At 42.1% G+C, this 17,049-nt stretch overlaps 1 protein-coding gene across 20 annotated transcripts in view; it reads left to right on the top strand.

Annotated features, from left to right (window-relative positions):
* The window catches only part of LOC139766404 (uncharacterized), a 93,034-nt gene that overhangs the window by 11,339 nt on the left and 64,646 nt on the right, over positions 1-17,049 (top strand). Inside the window, exon 1 of one of the 20 annotated variants that reach the window (XM_071695022.1) lies at positions 11,078-11,120. The exons of 13 other annotated variants lie outside the window; for them this stretch is intronic. The gene's annotated coding sequence lies outside the window, so the exon portion shown is untranslated. Of the gene's footprint in view, positions 1-11,077; positions 11,121-11,209; positions 11,331-11,540; positions 11,566-17,049 lie in introns of those variants that run through there. 6 more of the 20 variants (XM_071695024.1, XM_071695028.1, XM_071695030.1 and 3 more) reach the window with 6 other exon arrangements.

The raw sequence follows: 17,049 nt of genomic DNA, 5'->3' as shown, positions 1-17,049 counted from the left end.
CTTCGGTAAGTACACACACACACACACTCCCACCTAACCTAACCTAACCTAACCTCGGTAAGTACACACACACACACACACACTCCCACCTAACCTAACCTAACCTAACCTAACCTAACCTAACCTCGGTAAGTACACACACACACTCCCACCTAACCTAACCTAACCTCGGTAAGTACACACACAGACATACAGACTCCCACTTAACTTGTTTGTTACGTCTACCTAACTAACATAATTATGTCCTTAACAATAATAACAGTTATATGTAATTATGATGTATTAACAATGTAATTATGATGTGTTGTTAACAATAATAACAATTACATGTAATTATGATGTGTTGTTAACAATAATAACAATTATATGTAATTATGATGTGTTGTTAAGAATAATGACATCATAATAGTAAACTATCGTACTAAACTATGAAAACGTGTGAACAATATCGTTATTATGATGACAACATGAAATGTGTCAACAACTGCTTTAATGTTTTATTATAGTAGTTATAATCATATATCATGTATACTACGTATATATAATATTGATACCTTATTATAGGAGTTATAATCATATATCATGTATACTACGTATATAGCAGCAGCAGTAGTACACTGCCACCATCTACACATTCCTACAAATGCAATTCCAACACACACTCTGATGATGTGATGTTGCACGAGGATGCACTTGGGAGCTTGTGTTTCGTTTTCCCCGTGGGCTCAAGGAATACCTTGAGTGAATTGGATCGATGTGGTATACCGGGGTCGACGTGCTGTCAATGGATTGAACCAGGGCATGTGAAGCGTCTGGAAAGTTTTGTGGGGCCTGGATGTTGAAAGGGAGCTGTGGTTTCGGTGCATTATACATGACAGCTAGAAACTGAGTGTGAACGAATGTGGCCTTTGTTGTATCTTCCTAGCGCTACCTCGCGCACATGCGGGGGGAGGGGTTGTTATTTCATGTGTGGTGGAGTGGCAGCAGGAATGAATAAAGGCAGCATGTATGAATATGTATATATATATATATATATATATATATATATATATATATATATATATATATATATATATATATATATGTCTGTGTATGTATACATTGAAATGTATAGGTAGTATATGTGCGTGTGTGGGCCTATTTGTATATATATACATTTGTATGTAGGTGAGTTGGGACATTCTTTCATCTGTTTCCGTAAGCTACCTTGCTAATGCGGGAGACAGCGTCAAAGTATAATATATATATATATATATATATATATATATATATATATATATATATATATATATATATATATATATATATATATAGGGAAGCATCCTGGCTTGTTATAAGACGACGTGTTATATCTCATCATGGGACAGTCCAGAACCAGTGCTGTGTTGCGCTACCTCCAGTAGGAGAGTAATGTGAACTTTATTGGTGTAAGAACTTCTTTGACAAGACTGAATGTGTATTAAGTAAGAACTTGACATTGTCCTCAGAAGCACAGTGTGAGAGTGTGCGATACATGTCTTGAAAATATAGAAAGTGATAATAAAATACGGCAAAGAATTTGAGAAGTATTTTGGTTTTTATGAATATTTATAGTAATAGTTATAATAGTAATTATAATGATGGTTATAATGATAATGATAATTATAATGATAATGATAAGGGAGAAAGAATACTTCCCACTTATTCCCTGCGTGTCGTAGAAGGCGACTAAAAGGGAAGGGAGCGGGGGGCTGGAAATCCTCCCCTCTCGTTTTTAATTTTCCAAAAGAAGGAACAGAGAAGGGGGCCAGGTGAGGATATTGCCCTCAAAGGCTCTGTTCTCTGTTCTTTACGCTACCTCACGAAAGCGGGAAATGGCGAATAGGATGAAAAAATGATAATAATATTAATAATTAATGATAATGATAATAATGATAATGATGATAATTAATAATAATAATAATAATAATAATAATAATAATCAATGATAATAAGAATATGTTACTATCTTTAATATTATCTTACTGCACCATATTGTTGTATATATTGTAATATGTAAAACTTACCTGGTCATCCTAGTGTGGTGGGTTCAGCTGGTATGGCCAGTGCCACAGGTGGCCCCTGACAACAGTGACCACACACACGTGTATGGGCAGTAGAACCCCTGACAACAGTGACCACACACACGTGTATGGGCAGTAGAACCCCTGACAACAGTGACCACACACACGTGTATGGGCAGTAGAACCCCTGACAACAGTGACCACACACACTTGTATGGGCAGTAGAACCCCTGACAACAGTGACCACACACACGTGTATGGGCAGTAGAACCCCTGACAACAGTGACCACACACACGTGTATGGGCAGTAGAACCCCTGACAACAGTGACCACACACACTTGTATGGGCAGTAGAACCCCTGACAACAGTGACCACACACACGTGTATGGGCAGTAGAACCCCTGACAACAGTGACCACACACACGTGTATGGGCAGTAGAACCCCTGACAACAGTGACCACACACACGTGTATGGGCAGTAGAACCCCTGACAACAGTGACCACACACACGTGTATGGGCAGTAGAACCCCTGACAACAGTGACCACACACACGTGTATGGGCAGTAGAAGACAGATGGCTCGTCCCTCACGGTGGCTGGTGTCTGCACTCAGTAACCTTGCTGACCTTTACCATGTGACCTCGAGCGGGTACAGCACTACTCAGGTGGCGTCACTAATAGCATGAACCAACTGCTGTGTCCATCTGGCGTAAGTCATGGCCTCTAACACCATGAAGAACCAGCTGTACCACGTTGTTCTGTGTCCATCTGGCGTAAGTCATGGCCTCTAACACCATGAAGAACCAGCTGTAGCACGTTGTTCTGTGTCCATCTGGCGTAAGTCATGGCCTGTAACACCATGAAGAACCAGCTGTACCACGTTGTTCTGTGTCCATCTGGCGTAAGTCATGGCCTGTAACACCATGAAGAACCAGCTGTAGCAGGTTCCCCGCGGATGTGCTGCTCCACAGTGGCCAAACATGGCCAGCTGCCAGCGGGTATTTCTGTCTGTTGTTGGCCAGACAGCTGGTGACGCACTTCACTATATCAGGGTCTCATCTGGTCACTGTACCATCTGCCGCACCATCTTCCTTAGAAATCACTTACTCTAATACATACACCTACTACACTCGTGTGTGTGTGTGTGTGTACCGCCACATACACCTACTACACTCGTGTGTGTGTGTGTGTGTGTACCGACACATACACCTACTACACTCGTGTGTGTGTACCGACACATACACCTACTACACTCGTGTGTGTGTGTGTGTGTACCGACACATACACCTACTACACTCGTGTGTGTGTGTGTGTGTGTGTACCGACACATACACCTACTACACTCGTGTGTGTGTGTGTGTGTACCGACACATACACCTACTACACTCGTGTGTGTGTGTGTGTGTGTGTACCGACACATACACCTACTACACTCGTGTGTGTGTGTGTGTGTGTACCGACACATACACCTACTACACTCGTGTGTGTGTGTGTACCGACACATACACCTACTACACTCGTGTGTGTGTGTGTGTGTGTACCGACACATACACATACTACACTCGTGTGTGTGTACCGACACATCCTAGCAGAGTACCGACACATCCTAGCAGAGTACCGACACACCCTAGCAGAGTACCGACACACCCTAGCAGAGTACCGACACATCCTAGCAGAGTACCGACACATCCTAGCAGAGTACCGACACACCCTAGCAGAGTACCGACACACCCTAGCAGAGTACCGACGCACCCTAGCAGAGTACCGACACATCCTAGCAGAGTACCGACACATCCTAGCAGAGTACCGACCCACCCTAGCAGAGTACCGACACATCCTAGCAGAGTACCGACACACCCTAGCAGAGTACCGACACACCCTAGCAGAGTACCGACACATCCTAGCAGAGTACCGACACACCCTAGCAGAGTACCGACACATCCTAGCAGAGTACCGACACACCCTAGCAGAGTACCGACACACCCTAGCAGAGTACCGACACATCCTAGCAGAGTACCGACACATCCTAGCAGAGTACCGACACACCCTAGCAGAGTACCGACACACCCTAGCAGAGTACCGACACATCCTAGCAGAGTACCGACACACCCTAGCAGAGTACCGACACATCCTAGCAGAGTACCGACACATCCTAGCAGAGTACCGACACACCCTAGCAGAGTACCGACACATCCTAGCAGAGTACCGACACACCCTAGCAGAGTACCGACACATCCTAGCAGAGTACCGACACATCCTAGCAGAGTACCGACACACCCTAGCAGAGTACCGACACATCCTAGCAGAGTACCGACACATCCTAGCAGAGTACCGACACATCCTAGCAGAGTACCGACACACCCTAGCAGAGTACCGACACATCCTAGCAGAGTACCGACACATCCTAGCAGAGTACCGACACACCCTAGCAGAGTACCGACACACCCTAGCAGAGTACCGACACATCCTAGCAGAGTACCGACACATCCTAGCAGAGTACCGACACACCCTAGCAGAGTACCGACACATCCTAGCAGAGTACCGACACATCCTAGCAGAGTACCGACACAGTGGATCCTTGTGGGAGGATGTGTGAGGCTGCACATATTCCCTGAACAATAACTACTTGTACCAGGTACACACAGATCATGTAGACTACATGTACCAGGTACACACAGATCATGTAGACTACATGTACCAGGTACACACAGATCATGTAGACTACATGTACCAGGTACACACAGATCATGTAGACTACATGTACCAGGTACACACAGATCATGTAGACTACATGTACCAGGTACACACAGATCATGTAGACTACATGTACCAGGTACACACAGATCATGTAGACTACATGTACCAGGTACACACAGATCATGTAGACTACATGTACCAGGTACACACAGATCATGTAGACTACATGTACCAGGTACACACAGATCATGTAGACTACATGTACCAGGTACATGTACTATCTTAAGCTTGGAGACGTTTTCTCCGGAGATTGAGTTCAGCTTGACCAGCTTTACTGTAGCAGGTAGGGTGAGACCAGCTGTGATTGCTGACCAGCTTTACTGTAGCAGGTAGGGTGAGACTTATTCCTAAAATGCCCTAGTTGTTGACACTAAGACATAATGTTGTAGTTGTTGACACTAAGACATAATGTTGTAGTTGTTGACACTAAGACATAATGTTGTAGTTGTTGACACTAAGACATAATGTTGTAGTTGTTGACACTAAGACATAATGTTGTAGTTGTTGACACTAAGACATAATGTTGTAGTTGTTGACACTAAGACATAATGTTGTAGTTGTTGACACTAAGACATAATGTTGTAGTTGTTGACACTAAGACATAATGTTGTAGTTGTTGACACTAAGACATAATGTTGTAGTTGTTGACACTAAGACATAATGTTGTAGTTGTTGACACTAAGACATAATGTTGTAGTTGTTGACACTAAGACATAATGTTGTAGTTGTTGACACTAAGACATAATGTTGTAGTTGTTGACACTAAGACATAATGTTGTAGTTGTTGACACTAAGACATAATGTTGTAGTTGTTGACACTAAGACATAATGTTGTAGTTGTTGACACTAAGACATAATGTTGTAGTTGTTGACACTAAGACATAATGTTGTAGTTGTTGACACTAAGACATAATGTTGTAGTTGTTGACACTAAGACATAATGTTGTAGTTGTTGACACTAAGACATAATGTTGTAGTTGTTGACACTAAGACATAATGTTGTAGTTGTTGACACTAAGACATAATGTTGTAGTTGTTGACACTAAGACATAATGTTGTAGTTGTTGACACTAAGACATAATGTTGTAGTTGTTGACACTAAGACATAATGTTGTAGTTGTTGACACTAAGACATAATGTTGTAGTTGTTGACACTAAGACATAATGTTGTAGTTGTTGACACTAAGACATAATGTTGTAGTTGTTGACACTAAGACATAATGTTGTAGTTGTTGACACTAAGACATAATGTTGTTTGAGTTTGTTGACACTAAGACAATGTTGTAGTTGTTGACACTAAGACATAGTGTTGTAGTTGTTGACACTAAGACATAATGTTGTAGTTGTTGACACTAAGACATAGTGTTGTAGTTGTTGACACTAAGACATAATGTTGTAGTTGTTGACACTAAGACATAATGTTGTAGTTGTTGACACTAAGACATAGTGTTGTAGTTGTTGACACTAAGACATAATGTTGTAGTTGTTGACACTAAGACATAGTGTTGTAGTTTTTGACACTAAGACATAGTGTTGTAGTTTTTGACATTAGGTTTTTGACACCTGACCACCACCATCACAACTGACCACTATTACAAAACAAATAGAAGAATAATAATGATTAATAATAATGATAATTATAGTAATAATGATAATAATAATAATAATAATAATAATAATAATAATGATAATAATAATAATAATTATTATTATTATTATTATTATTATTATTATTATTATTATTATTATAATGATTGAAATATGAAAGATCAAAAGATAGTTGGGGTAGGAAAATGTAAGATGGTTGTGGTGGTGGTGTGGTATAATATGTAGATGTGGCCACGTAACCTTCTGTGTGTTGTAAAGTGGGTTGTGGTGGCAGGTCTGCAGGTGCATGTGTTGTGAGGCTTGGTCTTCTCTACACTGATCGTGTATAACAAGGGACTTAAGTGATGCTGGTGGTGTGAAACACACACACACACACCTGCACTGACGGTATGTACATTTAACAACAATAATGTTACCTAAAGTGTTGCCTGAGCCAACTGCTCCTAGTGACAACTTGTGGTTAGGTTAGGTCGTCCAGTTGGAAGATTGTGATAAAGAAATGGTCGCCATTTTGCCATAACGTTTTCTGTACCCGAAGAAATCCTGGTGTGGTTGGTCAGTGGCCACAGCTGACTGACGTCATTCACTGCCTAACAGGAAACCTTAACTTTCATCGTTCTTTTTAGTCTTCCACAGAAATGGCTGACATTTCTCAATTCGTCATCTTCCAAGAATAACCTAAGTCTTAGATGCCTTCCACGAAGACAGGCTACTACTGTGGCAGTGCACAGATTATGTTGACCAATAATGTGTTGTCATGTATGTTGTGTTCATGTGTTATGGAGGTCCGGACACACGTGGGTGGGTCAGACTAGCAGTGAACCACAATGATATAGTCACCAAGTTTTATGGAAAGGTTGAGTTAACGTGTGGGTGGTGACTCCCACACACACTTACTGTGACTGTAATCCAACATCATCTTCTCCACTTAACATTCTACAACAACAATAACAACATCGCGAAGCAAATACTTTGTTTACAAGTTTTCTAAAGCAAAACTTGGCTGACGTTTTCAGTATATCATATATTTTTATCAGATATTTACTGAATGATGATAAACATGCAAAGTTGAGCGAAACATTTGATGAAAATGTTAGATAACATCACTAATGTGGCAAACACTTGTCTACATAACTTGAACATTCATTCAAGTTTGACAGGAGAATAATACCTCACATAATTATCACATACTGGAATAATACCTCACATAATTATCACATACTGGAATAATACCTCACATAATCATCACATACTAGAATAATACCTCATAATTATCACATGCTAGAATAATACCTCACATAATTATCACATACTGGAATAATACCTCACATAATTATCACATACTGGAAGACAGAGGAGCTGGAGCGAGCAAGTAAGACGTCTATCAAAGCAAATCTTGAGAGAAATGGACCAGAGAAACACTTGCAAGCTGACGTGACCCCAGTGGTGCTAGCAGACATGACCAGCCACCGATGGTGAAGTGAACAGGAGAAAGTGAGGGAGGAGAGCCACCTGCTGTGGATGTGGGCCATATGACACTAGTGTATCATGGACAAACATTACACTTAAATGACATTCAGACTTACTGGTTTGTTGGTATGGTATGTTGACCTTGTACTTACTGCTGAACACGTGATCTTGTACCACCTTCACACACACACACACACACACACACACACACACACACACACACACTTTCCAAACACCTTGACCCAGAAGTTTTATTTGGAAGAGAATGAGATGGTAGTGTCGATGTGTTGTGATATAAAAGTTATGATATTGTTGTTACAGTGGCGTAATGTGGAGACGAGAAGTAGTTTGTTGGTAGTTGTCAAGGTCGGTGGTGGTAGTGGCTCATTCCCACACACGTAGTAAATGTTGGCAGGGTTAACTGGCTGACCATCTTGCTTCACACAACACCTCCCACGAACTCACAACAACAAACACTACAACCATGTAGCAGGTCATGTGTGCGTGTGTGTGTGGGTGTGTGTGTGGGGGTAGCTGTGTGTGGGTGTGTGTGTGGGTGTAGGTGTGGGTGTGGGTATTTCTTTCTTAACATTAGTAGGGAGCGAGGAAGGAGGAGTGTGGGTGCCTGCGTCATATGAAGAGTACGTAAAGGTGGGGGGGGGGGACATGTAAAGGTCAGCAGAAGAATATGTAGTTAGTAAATGTGTCACGTGGTACCATCACTACCCTACATATGTAGTTAGTAAATGTGTCACGTGGTACCATCACTACCCTACATATGTAGTTAGTAAATGTGTCACGTGGTACCATCACTACCCTACATATGTAGTTAGTAAATGTGTCACGTGGTACCATCACTACCCTACATATGTAGCCTTAACCAATATTTAGATGTAAACAAATAAAGATTTACCAAGTAAAGGAGACGAGAGAAGGAGAGCGAGGCCAGAACCAGCCACATGACATAACACCATATTGACTGTTGTTAACCAAGTGGAGAGAAACATGTGTGCATGATGACATATACGGCACGAACCTTGGCCACACTCACAACATGTGTGGTGGTCTGTCACCCAGGTGGAGCTATGGTCGCCTCAACTGTCATGTGAACTTCAAGAATGAAATATGTGACTGTATGTATGTATGTATGTATGTATGTATGTGACTGTATGTATGTATGTATGTTTGTATGTGACTGTATGTATGTATGTATGTTTGTATGTGACTGTATGTATGTATGTATGTTTGTATGTGACTGTATGTATGTATGTATGTATGTTTGTATGTGACTGTATGTATGTATGTATGTTTGTATATGACTGTATGTATGTATGTATGTTTGTATGTGACTGTATGTATGTATGTATGTTTGTATGTGACTGTATGTATGTATGTATGTTTGTATATGACTGTATGTATGTATGTATGTTTGTATATGACTGTATGTATGTATGTATGTGACTGTATGTATGTATGTATGTTTGTATATGACTGTATGTATGTATGTATGTTTGTATGTGTGAACATTATACTACCTCTTTATGTGACTTGCTGCTTCCAGTCTGCTCTCCAATATGGATCAGGGAAGTGATAGACGCTTTTAAAATGAGATGTTCCTGCAAAGTGAACTTGTCTACGATCATAACTGGTGATACATCATGACTACTACCCCCCCCCCCCCAGTGTGTTAACAAGTCGTGTGTTCTCAAGTTAGAATAAACGAATTGATCTGAACTTCTGACGTGCTCTTACCCTCCACGAAATTATTACGCACTAGTGTGACCCTCAATATATATATATATATATATATATATATATATATATATATATATATATATATATATGTAAGGTAATGTATGAGTGTGGTAGGTATGAGAGCGTAGTTTGCGCCTGGGTCTTAGTTAGGTTAACCATCTCAAGTTGTATGTGAGACGTGGTTGTACAACAGTGTACGTAGTACAGTACAGACAGGTAGTTGTGAGTTGTTTACAGTACAGTACAGACAGGTAGTTGTGAGTTGTTTACAGTACAGTACAGACAGGTAGTTGTGAGTTGTTTACAGTACAGTACAGACAGGTAGTTGTGAGTTGTTTACAGTACAGTACAGACAGGTAGTTGTGAGTTGTTTACAGTACAGTACAGACAGGTAGTTGTGAGTTGTTTACAGTACAGTACAGACAGGTAGTTGTGAGTTGTTTACAGTACAGTACAGACAGGGAGTTGTGAGTTGTTTACAGTACAGTACAGACAGGGAGTTGTGAGTTGTTTACAGTACAGTAAGACATGTCAGTACTTGGTGATGATACAAAATTTTGTCTCATGTTACGTTTGAGTGATGCTCTCCACACACAGAACAGTAGACACCTTGGTTGACTACATGAGCTAGATACAGTGTGTGTGTAGTGACAATATACTCTCCACCTGGCATCCATATTTACGTGCCATACAATCATTAACAAATGGTCATTATGAAATGATTTACATGGAATGATGTCAACGTGAGACATGTCGTAAACTGGTGACGAATCAGGAGGTTGCTACACCTCCGTCATCCTGACTACAACTTGGTAGTAAAGTTGGACCATGACTTATTACTTCATCATGTGATGATGGCCACAACCTTACACCTAACCTAACCCACAGTATTGATCAACCTAACCTAACCCACAGTATTGATCAACCTAACCTAACCCACAGTATTGATCAACCTAACCTAACCCACAGTATTGATCAACCTAACCTAACCTAACCCACAGTATTGATCAACCTAACCTAACCCACAGTATTGATCAACCTAACCTAACCTAACCCCCGGTAGAACCCCTGTTGATCAACCTAACCTAACCCACAGTATTGATCAACCTAACCTAACCTAACCCCCGGTAGAACCCCTGTTGATCAACCTAACCTAACCTAACCTAACGTAACCTAACCTAACGTGGACATACACACTTCACGTTGGGTCAAGCGTCGTCCGTCATTGGCAGGAAGTGTAGCCATGTATGTAGGTGGGGCGACCCTGGACATGTGGCAACCCGAATGTGAAGATGTGGGCGGCGGGTGGTGGTGTGGGTGGGCTGCTTGCCAGGGTGGGTTGTGAGGCAGCAGCGGGTGGTGGTGTGGGTGGGCTGCTTGCCAGGGTGGGTTGTGAGGGAGGGAGGAGCGGGTGGTGGTGGAGGAGGAAGCAGTCACAGTGTGGTGGTGGGTCGCGCGCGCGCACCTTCACTTCTCTCCATCATCTGGTAACCAACACTCCTCACACCTTCACAACACACTCACTCTCACAACACACTCACTCTCACAACACACTCACTCTCACAACACACTCACTCTCACAACTCTCACGCAGAAAACTTCGGGATAATTTGTGATCTTGGAGTCAGGTGTGTGGTGTAAGGAGTGTGAGGTGGCAGGTGTGTGGTGTAGTGTAGTGAAGGCTGGCTGGTGGCTGGGTAGGTGGTAGTGAAAGTGTCAGACTTTATCCGGAGCGCACTGTGTCCCGCCCACTGTCCCACATACGTGTCCCACGTGTATCCCAAGTCTTCCATGTTCTCTTTCCCAAGTGTCTCAGCTGTCTGAACTGCCCCAAGTGTGTGTGGGGCTGCCCCAAGTGTGTGTGGGGCTGCCCCAAGTGTGTGTGGGGCTGCCCCCACACCAGTGTACCATGAGCAGTAGCCAGCGTGCCAGGTGTTACCATCCCGTCACAGTGTTACTGACACGTTACTAGTGTGACGTGGTGTGAGGCCAGCCTCGTACACTCGAACACCATCATAACAAACACTACAACTTCACTACACTAGGTACCTCTCACTCACACACTCACTCACTCACTCACACACTCACACACTCACACACTCACACACACACACACACACACTCACTCACTCACTCACTCACTCACTCACACACTCATCTTCTTAACAATTGACGGCTTTTTTGATGAAGTGTAAGCAAGGGGTTAACACTTTGAGATAATGTACACACTACACACACAGTGTATGTGTACGTTGTGTGTGTGTGGGGGGGGGGAGGGTGTTGAACTGACAATGTTTACACCCAGAGGAGTGTAGCAGGCTACCCCCACACCACACTAGGGTAACGAGCTACTGATGATGTTTACAGTAGTTAGGATGGGGGGGGGGGGTCCATGTTGTGTTGACGTGCGATGAAGGTGTTAACACACTACAGTGAGTGAGGACTGGAACGAGGCAGTTTGGTCATGTAGTGTTGGTCAGGTGTGGTGATGACAGGTCATCCTGCCTGGACACGTGATCATTGGGTCAAGGTCAGTAGCTTAGGTGTTGACCAGCTGTAAGTGGAGGGAAGAGGTCATCTTATTATACTATCACCTTACTCCACTACTACACACCCACAGGTCATGACCTGACAGCCACAGGTCATGACCTGGTAGGACCTGACAGCCACAGGTCATGACCTGGTAGGACCTGACAGCCACAGGTCATGACCTGGTAGGACCTGACAGGTACCCAGGACCTGTGAGTGATGGTAAACTTGATGATGACTGGACCATCATTATTAAGACGACAAAGTGGGTCACCCACATGTTACCTGCAGGTAGGAGTCAGGAGGGACTTGTGGTTTACGCCACTAGACACCGGAAACATTTACTGTATGACGTCACCAACGCCATGCATACATGTATGTACTCCACCCACACATTGTACGATGGTCTTGGTCACTACGATGTACACACACACATACACATACACACTCACACATACACACACATACACATACACACATACACATACACACATACACACACACACATATACACACACATACACATATAAACACACACACACATACACACACACACATACACATACACACACATACACACACACACATATAAAGACATACACACACACATAATGTATTCATTATGAATGTGTTGTATAATGTATCCATGATGAATGTTGTATAATGTATCCATGATGAATGTTGTATAATGTATCCAGGATGAATGTTGTATAATGTATCCATGATGAATGTTGTATAATGTATTCATGATGAATGTTGTATAATGTATCCATGATGAATCGTGTATAATGTATCCAGGATGAATGGTGTATAATGTATCCATGATGAATGTTGTATAATGTATCCAGGATGAATGTTGTATAATGTATCCATGATGAATGGTGTATAATGTATCCAGGATGAATGGTGTATAATGTATCCATGATGAATGTTGTATAATGTATCCAGGATGAATGTTGTATAATGTATCCATGATGAATGGTGTATAATGTATCCAGGATGATTGTTGTATAATGTATCCAGGATGAATGTTGTATAATGTATCCATGATGAATGTTGTATAATGTATTCATGATGAATGTTGTATAATGTATCCATGATGAATGGTGTATAATGTATCCAGGATGAATGGTGTATAATGTATCCATGATGAATGTTGTATAATGTATCCAGGATGAATGTTGTATAATGTATCCATGATGAATGGTGTATAATGTATCCAGGATGAATGGTGTATAATGTATCCATGATGAATGTTGTATAATGTATCCAGGATGAATGGTGTATAATGTATCCATGATGAATGTTGTATAATGTATCCATGATGAATGTTGTATAATGTATCCATGATGAATGTTGTATAATGTATCCATGATGAATGTTGTATAATGTATCCATGATGAATGTTGTATAATGTATCCATGATGAATGTTGTATAATGTATCCAGGATGAATGGTGTATAATGTATCCATGATGAATGTTGTATAATGTATCCATGATGAATGGTGTATAATGTATCCAGGATGATTGTTGTATAATGTATCCAGGATGAATGTTGTATAATGTATCCATGATGAATGTTGTATAATGTATTCATGATGAATGTTGTATAATGTATCCATGATGAATGGTGTATAATGTATCCATGATGAATGGTGTATAATGTATCCAGGATGAATGGTGTATAATGTTTTTCATTATAACAACAATGGTTTATCCGTCGTGCATAACGCGTCCGTCTTTTACGTTACGTCACGTTACGTTGTTACAACCAAACAATACGTGACGTATTACGTTATAACCTCTAGCCATGAGGTTAGCCCACCAGTGCTGCCGGTTGTCTCTTGTTAACGTGAGGTTACCCACTGGCTGATCACGTGCCGCCGGTATAATGCGGCAACAACACATTAACCCACATGCTGAGGGGCGCCCCCTGCAGGTGGTGGGCAACTGTTTAAGTACTCGCACACAACAGATGTTCCTCCGTACAATAGTTACATTTGGTTAAGTACTTGCACACAACAGATGTTCCTCCGTACAATAGTTACATTTGGTTAAGTACTTGCACACAACAGATGTTCCTCCGTACAATAGTTACATTTGGTTAAGTACTCGCACACAACAGATGTTCCTCCGTACAATAGTTACATTTGGTTAAGTACTTGCACACAACAGATGTTCCTCCGTACAATAGTTACATTTGGTTAAGTACTTGCACACAACAGATGTTCCTCCGTACAATAGTTACATTTGGTTAAGTACTCGCACACAACAGATGTTCCTCCGTACAATAGTTACATTTGGTTAAGTACTTGCACACAACAGATGTTCCTCCGTACAATAGTTACATTTGGTTAAGTACTTGCACACAACAGATGTTCCTCCGTACAATAGTTACATTTGGTTAAGTACTTGCACACAACAGATGTTCCTCCGTACAATAGTTACATTTGGTTAAGTACTCGCACACAACAGATGTTCCTCCGTACAATAGTTACATTTGGTTAAGTACTCGCACACAACAGATGTTCCTCCGTACAATAGTGAGTGAAGTGTTTCTTGTCGTAATTGTTAACATTTTGGCCGGCGTGAAGAACATGTGCAGAGTGAGTTAACTTGGCCATCACCAAAGGGCCTTAGTGAAGGAACTAAGTGTTAAATATCATTAATCGTGTATATGTTTGTATTGTGTTACACATGTGTAATGTACAGGGTGGTGAGGCCCGACGTGTACACATGAACCTTGCCTACATGAGGACGGACGGACATGTTTGTAATGTGAACATGAATCAACGTTTGGCTCACAGTTAGCGCTACGCTGCTTAACCTGGGTCACCTGATGTGTATGTCTAGCAAGAACACCTGCCTACTTCCCTCCCTTGTACACCTAACCTCCGCACCTATTGTGGCAAGGCTAGATAACCTCCCAGCCTCTGATAACAAGGCTAGATAACCTGCCAGCCTCTGATAACAAGGCTAGATAACCTCCCAGCCTCTGATAACAAGGCTAGATAACCTGCCAGCCTCTGATAACAAGGCTAGATAACCTGCCAGCCTCTGATAACAAGGCTAGATAACCTGCCAGCCTCTGATAACAAGGCTAGATAACCTCCCAGCCTCTGATAACAAGGCTAGATAACCTCCCAGCCTCTGATAACAAGGCTAGATAACCTGCCAGCCTCTGATAACAAGGCTAGATAACCTCCCAGCCTCTGATAACAAGGCTAGATAACCTGCCAGCCTCTGATAACAAGGCTAGATAACCTGCCAGCCTCTGATAACAAGGCTAGATAACCTGCCAGCCTCTGATAACAAGGCTAGATAACCTCCCAGCCTCTGATAACAAGGCTAGATAACCTCCCAGCCTCTGATAACAAGGCTAGATAACCTGCCAGCCTCTGATAACAAGGCTAGATAACCTGCCAGCCTCTGATAACAAGGCTAGATAACCTGCCAGCCTCTGATAACAAGGCTAGATAACCTGCCAGCCTCTGATAACAAGGCTAGATAACCTGCCAGCCTCTGATAACAAGGCTAGATAACCTGCCAGCCTCTGATAACAAGGCTAGATAACCTGCCAGCCTCTGATAACAAGGGTAGATAACCTCCCAGCCTCTGATAACAAGGCTAGATAACCTGCCAGCCTCTGATAACAAGGCTAGATAACCTGCCAGCCTCTGATAACAAGGGTAGATAACCTGCCAGCCTCTGATAACAAGGCTAGATAACCTGCCAGCCTCTGATAACAAGGCTAGATAACCTGCCAGCCTCTGATAACAAGGCTAGATAACCTGCCAGCCTCTGATAACAAGGCTAGATAACCTGCCAGCCTCTGATAACAAGGCTAGATAACCTGCCAGCCTCTGATAACAAGGCTAGATAACCTGCCAGCCTCTGATAACAAGGCTAGATAACCTGCCAGCCTCTGATAACAAGGCTAGATAACCTGCCAGCCTCTGATAACAAGGCTAGATAACCTGCCAGCCTCTGATAACAAGGCTAGATAACCTGCCAGCCTCTGATAACAAGGCTAGATAACCTGCCAGCCTCTGATAACAAGGCTAGATAACCTGCCAGCCTCTGATAACAAGGCTAGATAACCTGCCAGCCTCTGATAACAAGGCTAGATAACCTGCCAGCCTCTGATAACAAGGCTAGATAACCTGCCAGCCTCTGATAACAAGGGTAGATAACCTGCCAGCCTCTGATAACAAGGGTAGATAACCTGCCAGCCTCTGATAACAAGGGTAGATAACTTGTGGTTGTTGGAGGTAGGTTATAGTGGCTAGGTTGTTATTGCTGTCTCCCGGCCTGGTGGTTACAGAGCTTCCTTGTCTCGACCGGAGTGACCGCTAGTGTCATGTGTCATAATTATGTATCTTTAATGACATGGTTGTGTCTTCGGTATTGCAGGAATGTATCCATGTGAACCAGACGTAGGGAATGTAACGTAAGGTACATGTGCGCGCACACTGAGTGAGTACGTTCACGTGTCATGATGTGAGTAAGTCAGATGGGAATGTTGTGAGTCGAGATTAGGGTTGTGAGGAGATGTTTTATATTTGTGTGTTGGTAGTGGTAGTGTGTTTATATGAGAGGTTGTGATGATCATCAAGGTCTTCCTGCTCATAATACAACACAACAAACATCATACCAGGCTCAGCCACTATTGTTACGTGGTTATAACATGAACAACATCTCTTAATATCTTCTCTCACTTCTCCACCCACGTTTGCCAACCAACTTCCAAGGTAGCACACACACACACAATATATATATATATATATATATATATATATATATATATATATATATATATATATATATATATATATATATATATATATATATATATATATATATATATATATATTACTGGAATGATT

The sequence above is a fragment of the Panulirus ornatus genome, chromosome 57, assembly GCF_036320965.1.
Source record: "Panulirus ornatus isolate Po-2019 chromosome 57, ASM3632096v1, whole genome shotgun sequence".
Taxonomy (NCBI): domain Eukaryota; kingdom Metazoa; phylum Arthropoda; class Malacostraca; order Decapoda; family Palinuridae; genus Panulirus; species Panulirus ornatus.
The sequence above is the reverse complement of the archived record's forward strand: the minus strand, read 5'-3'. Positions and strand labels throughout refer to the sequence as shown.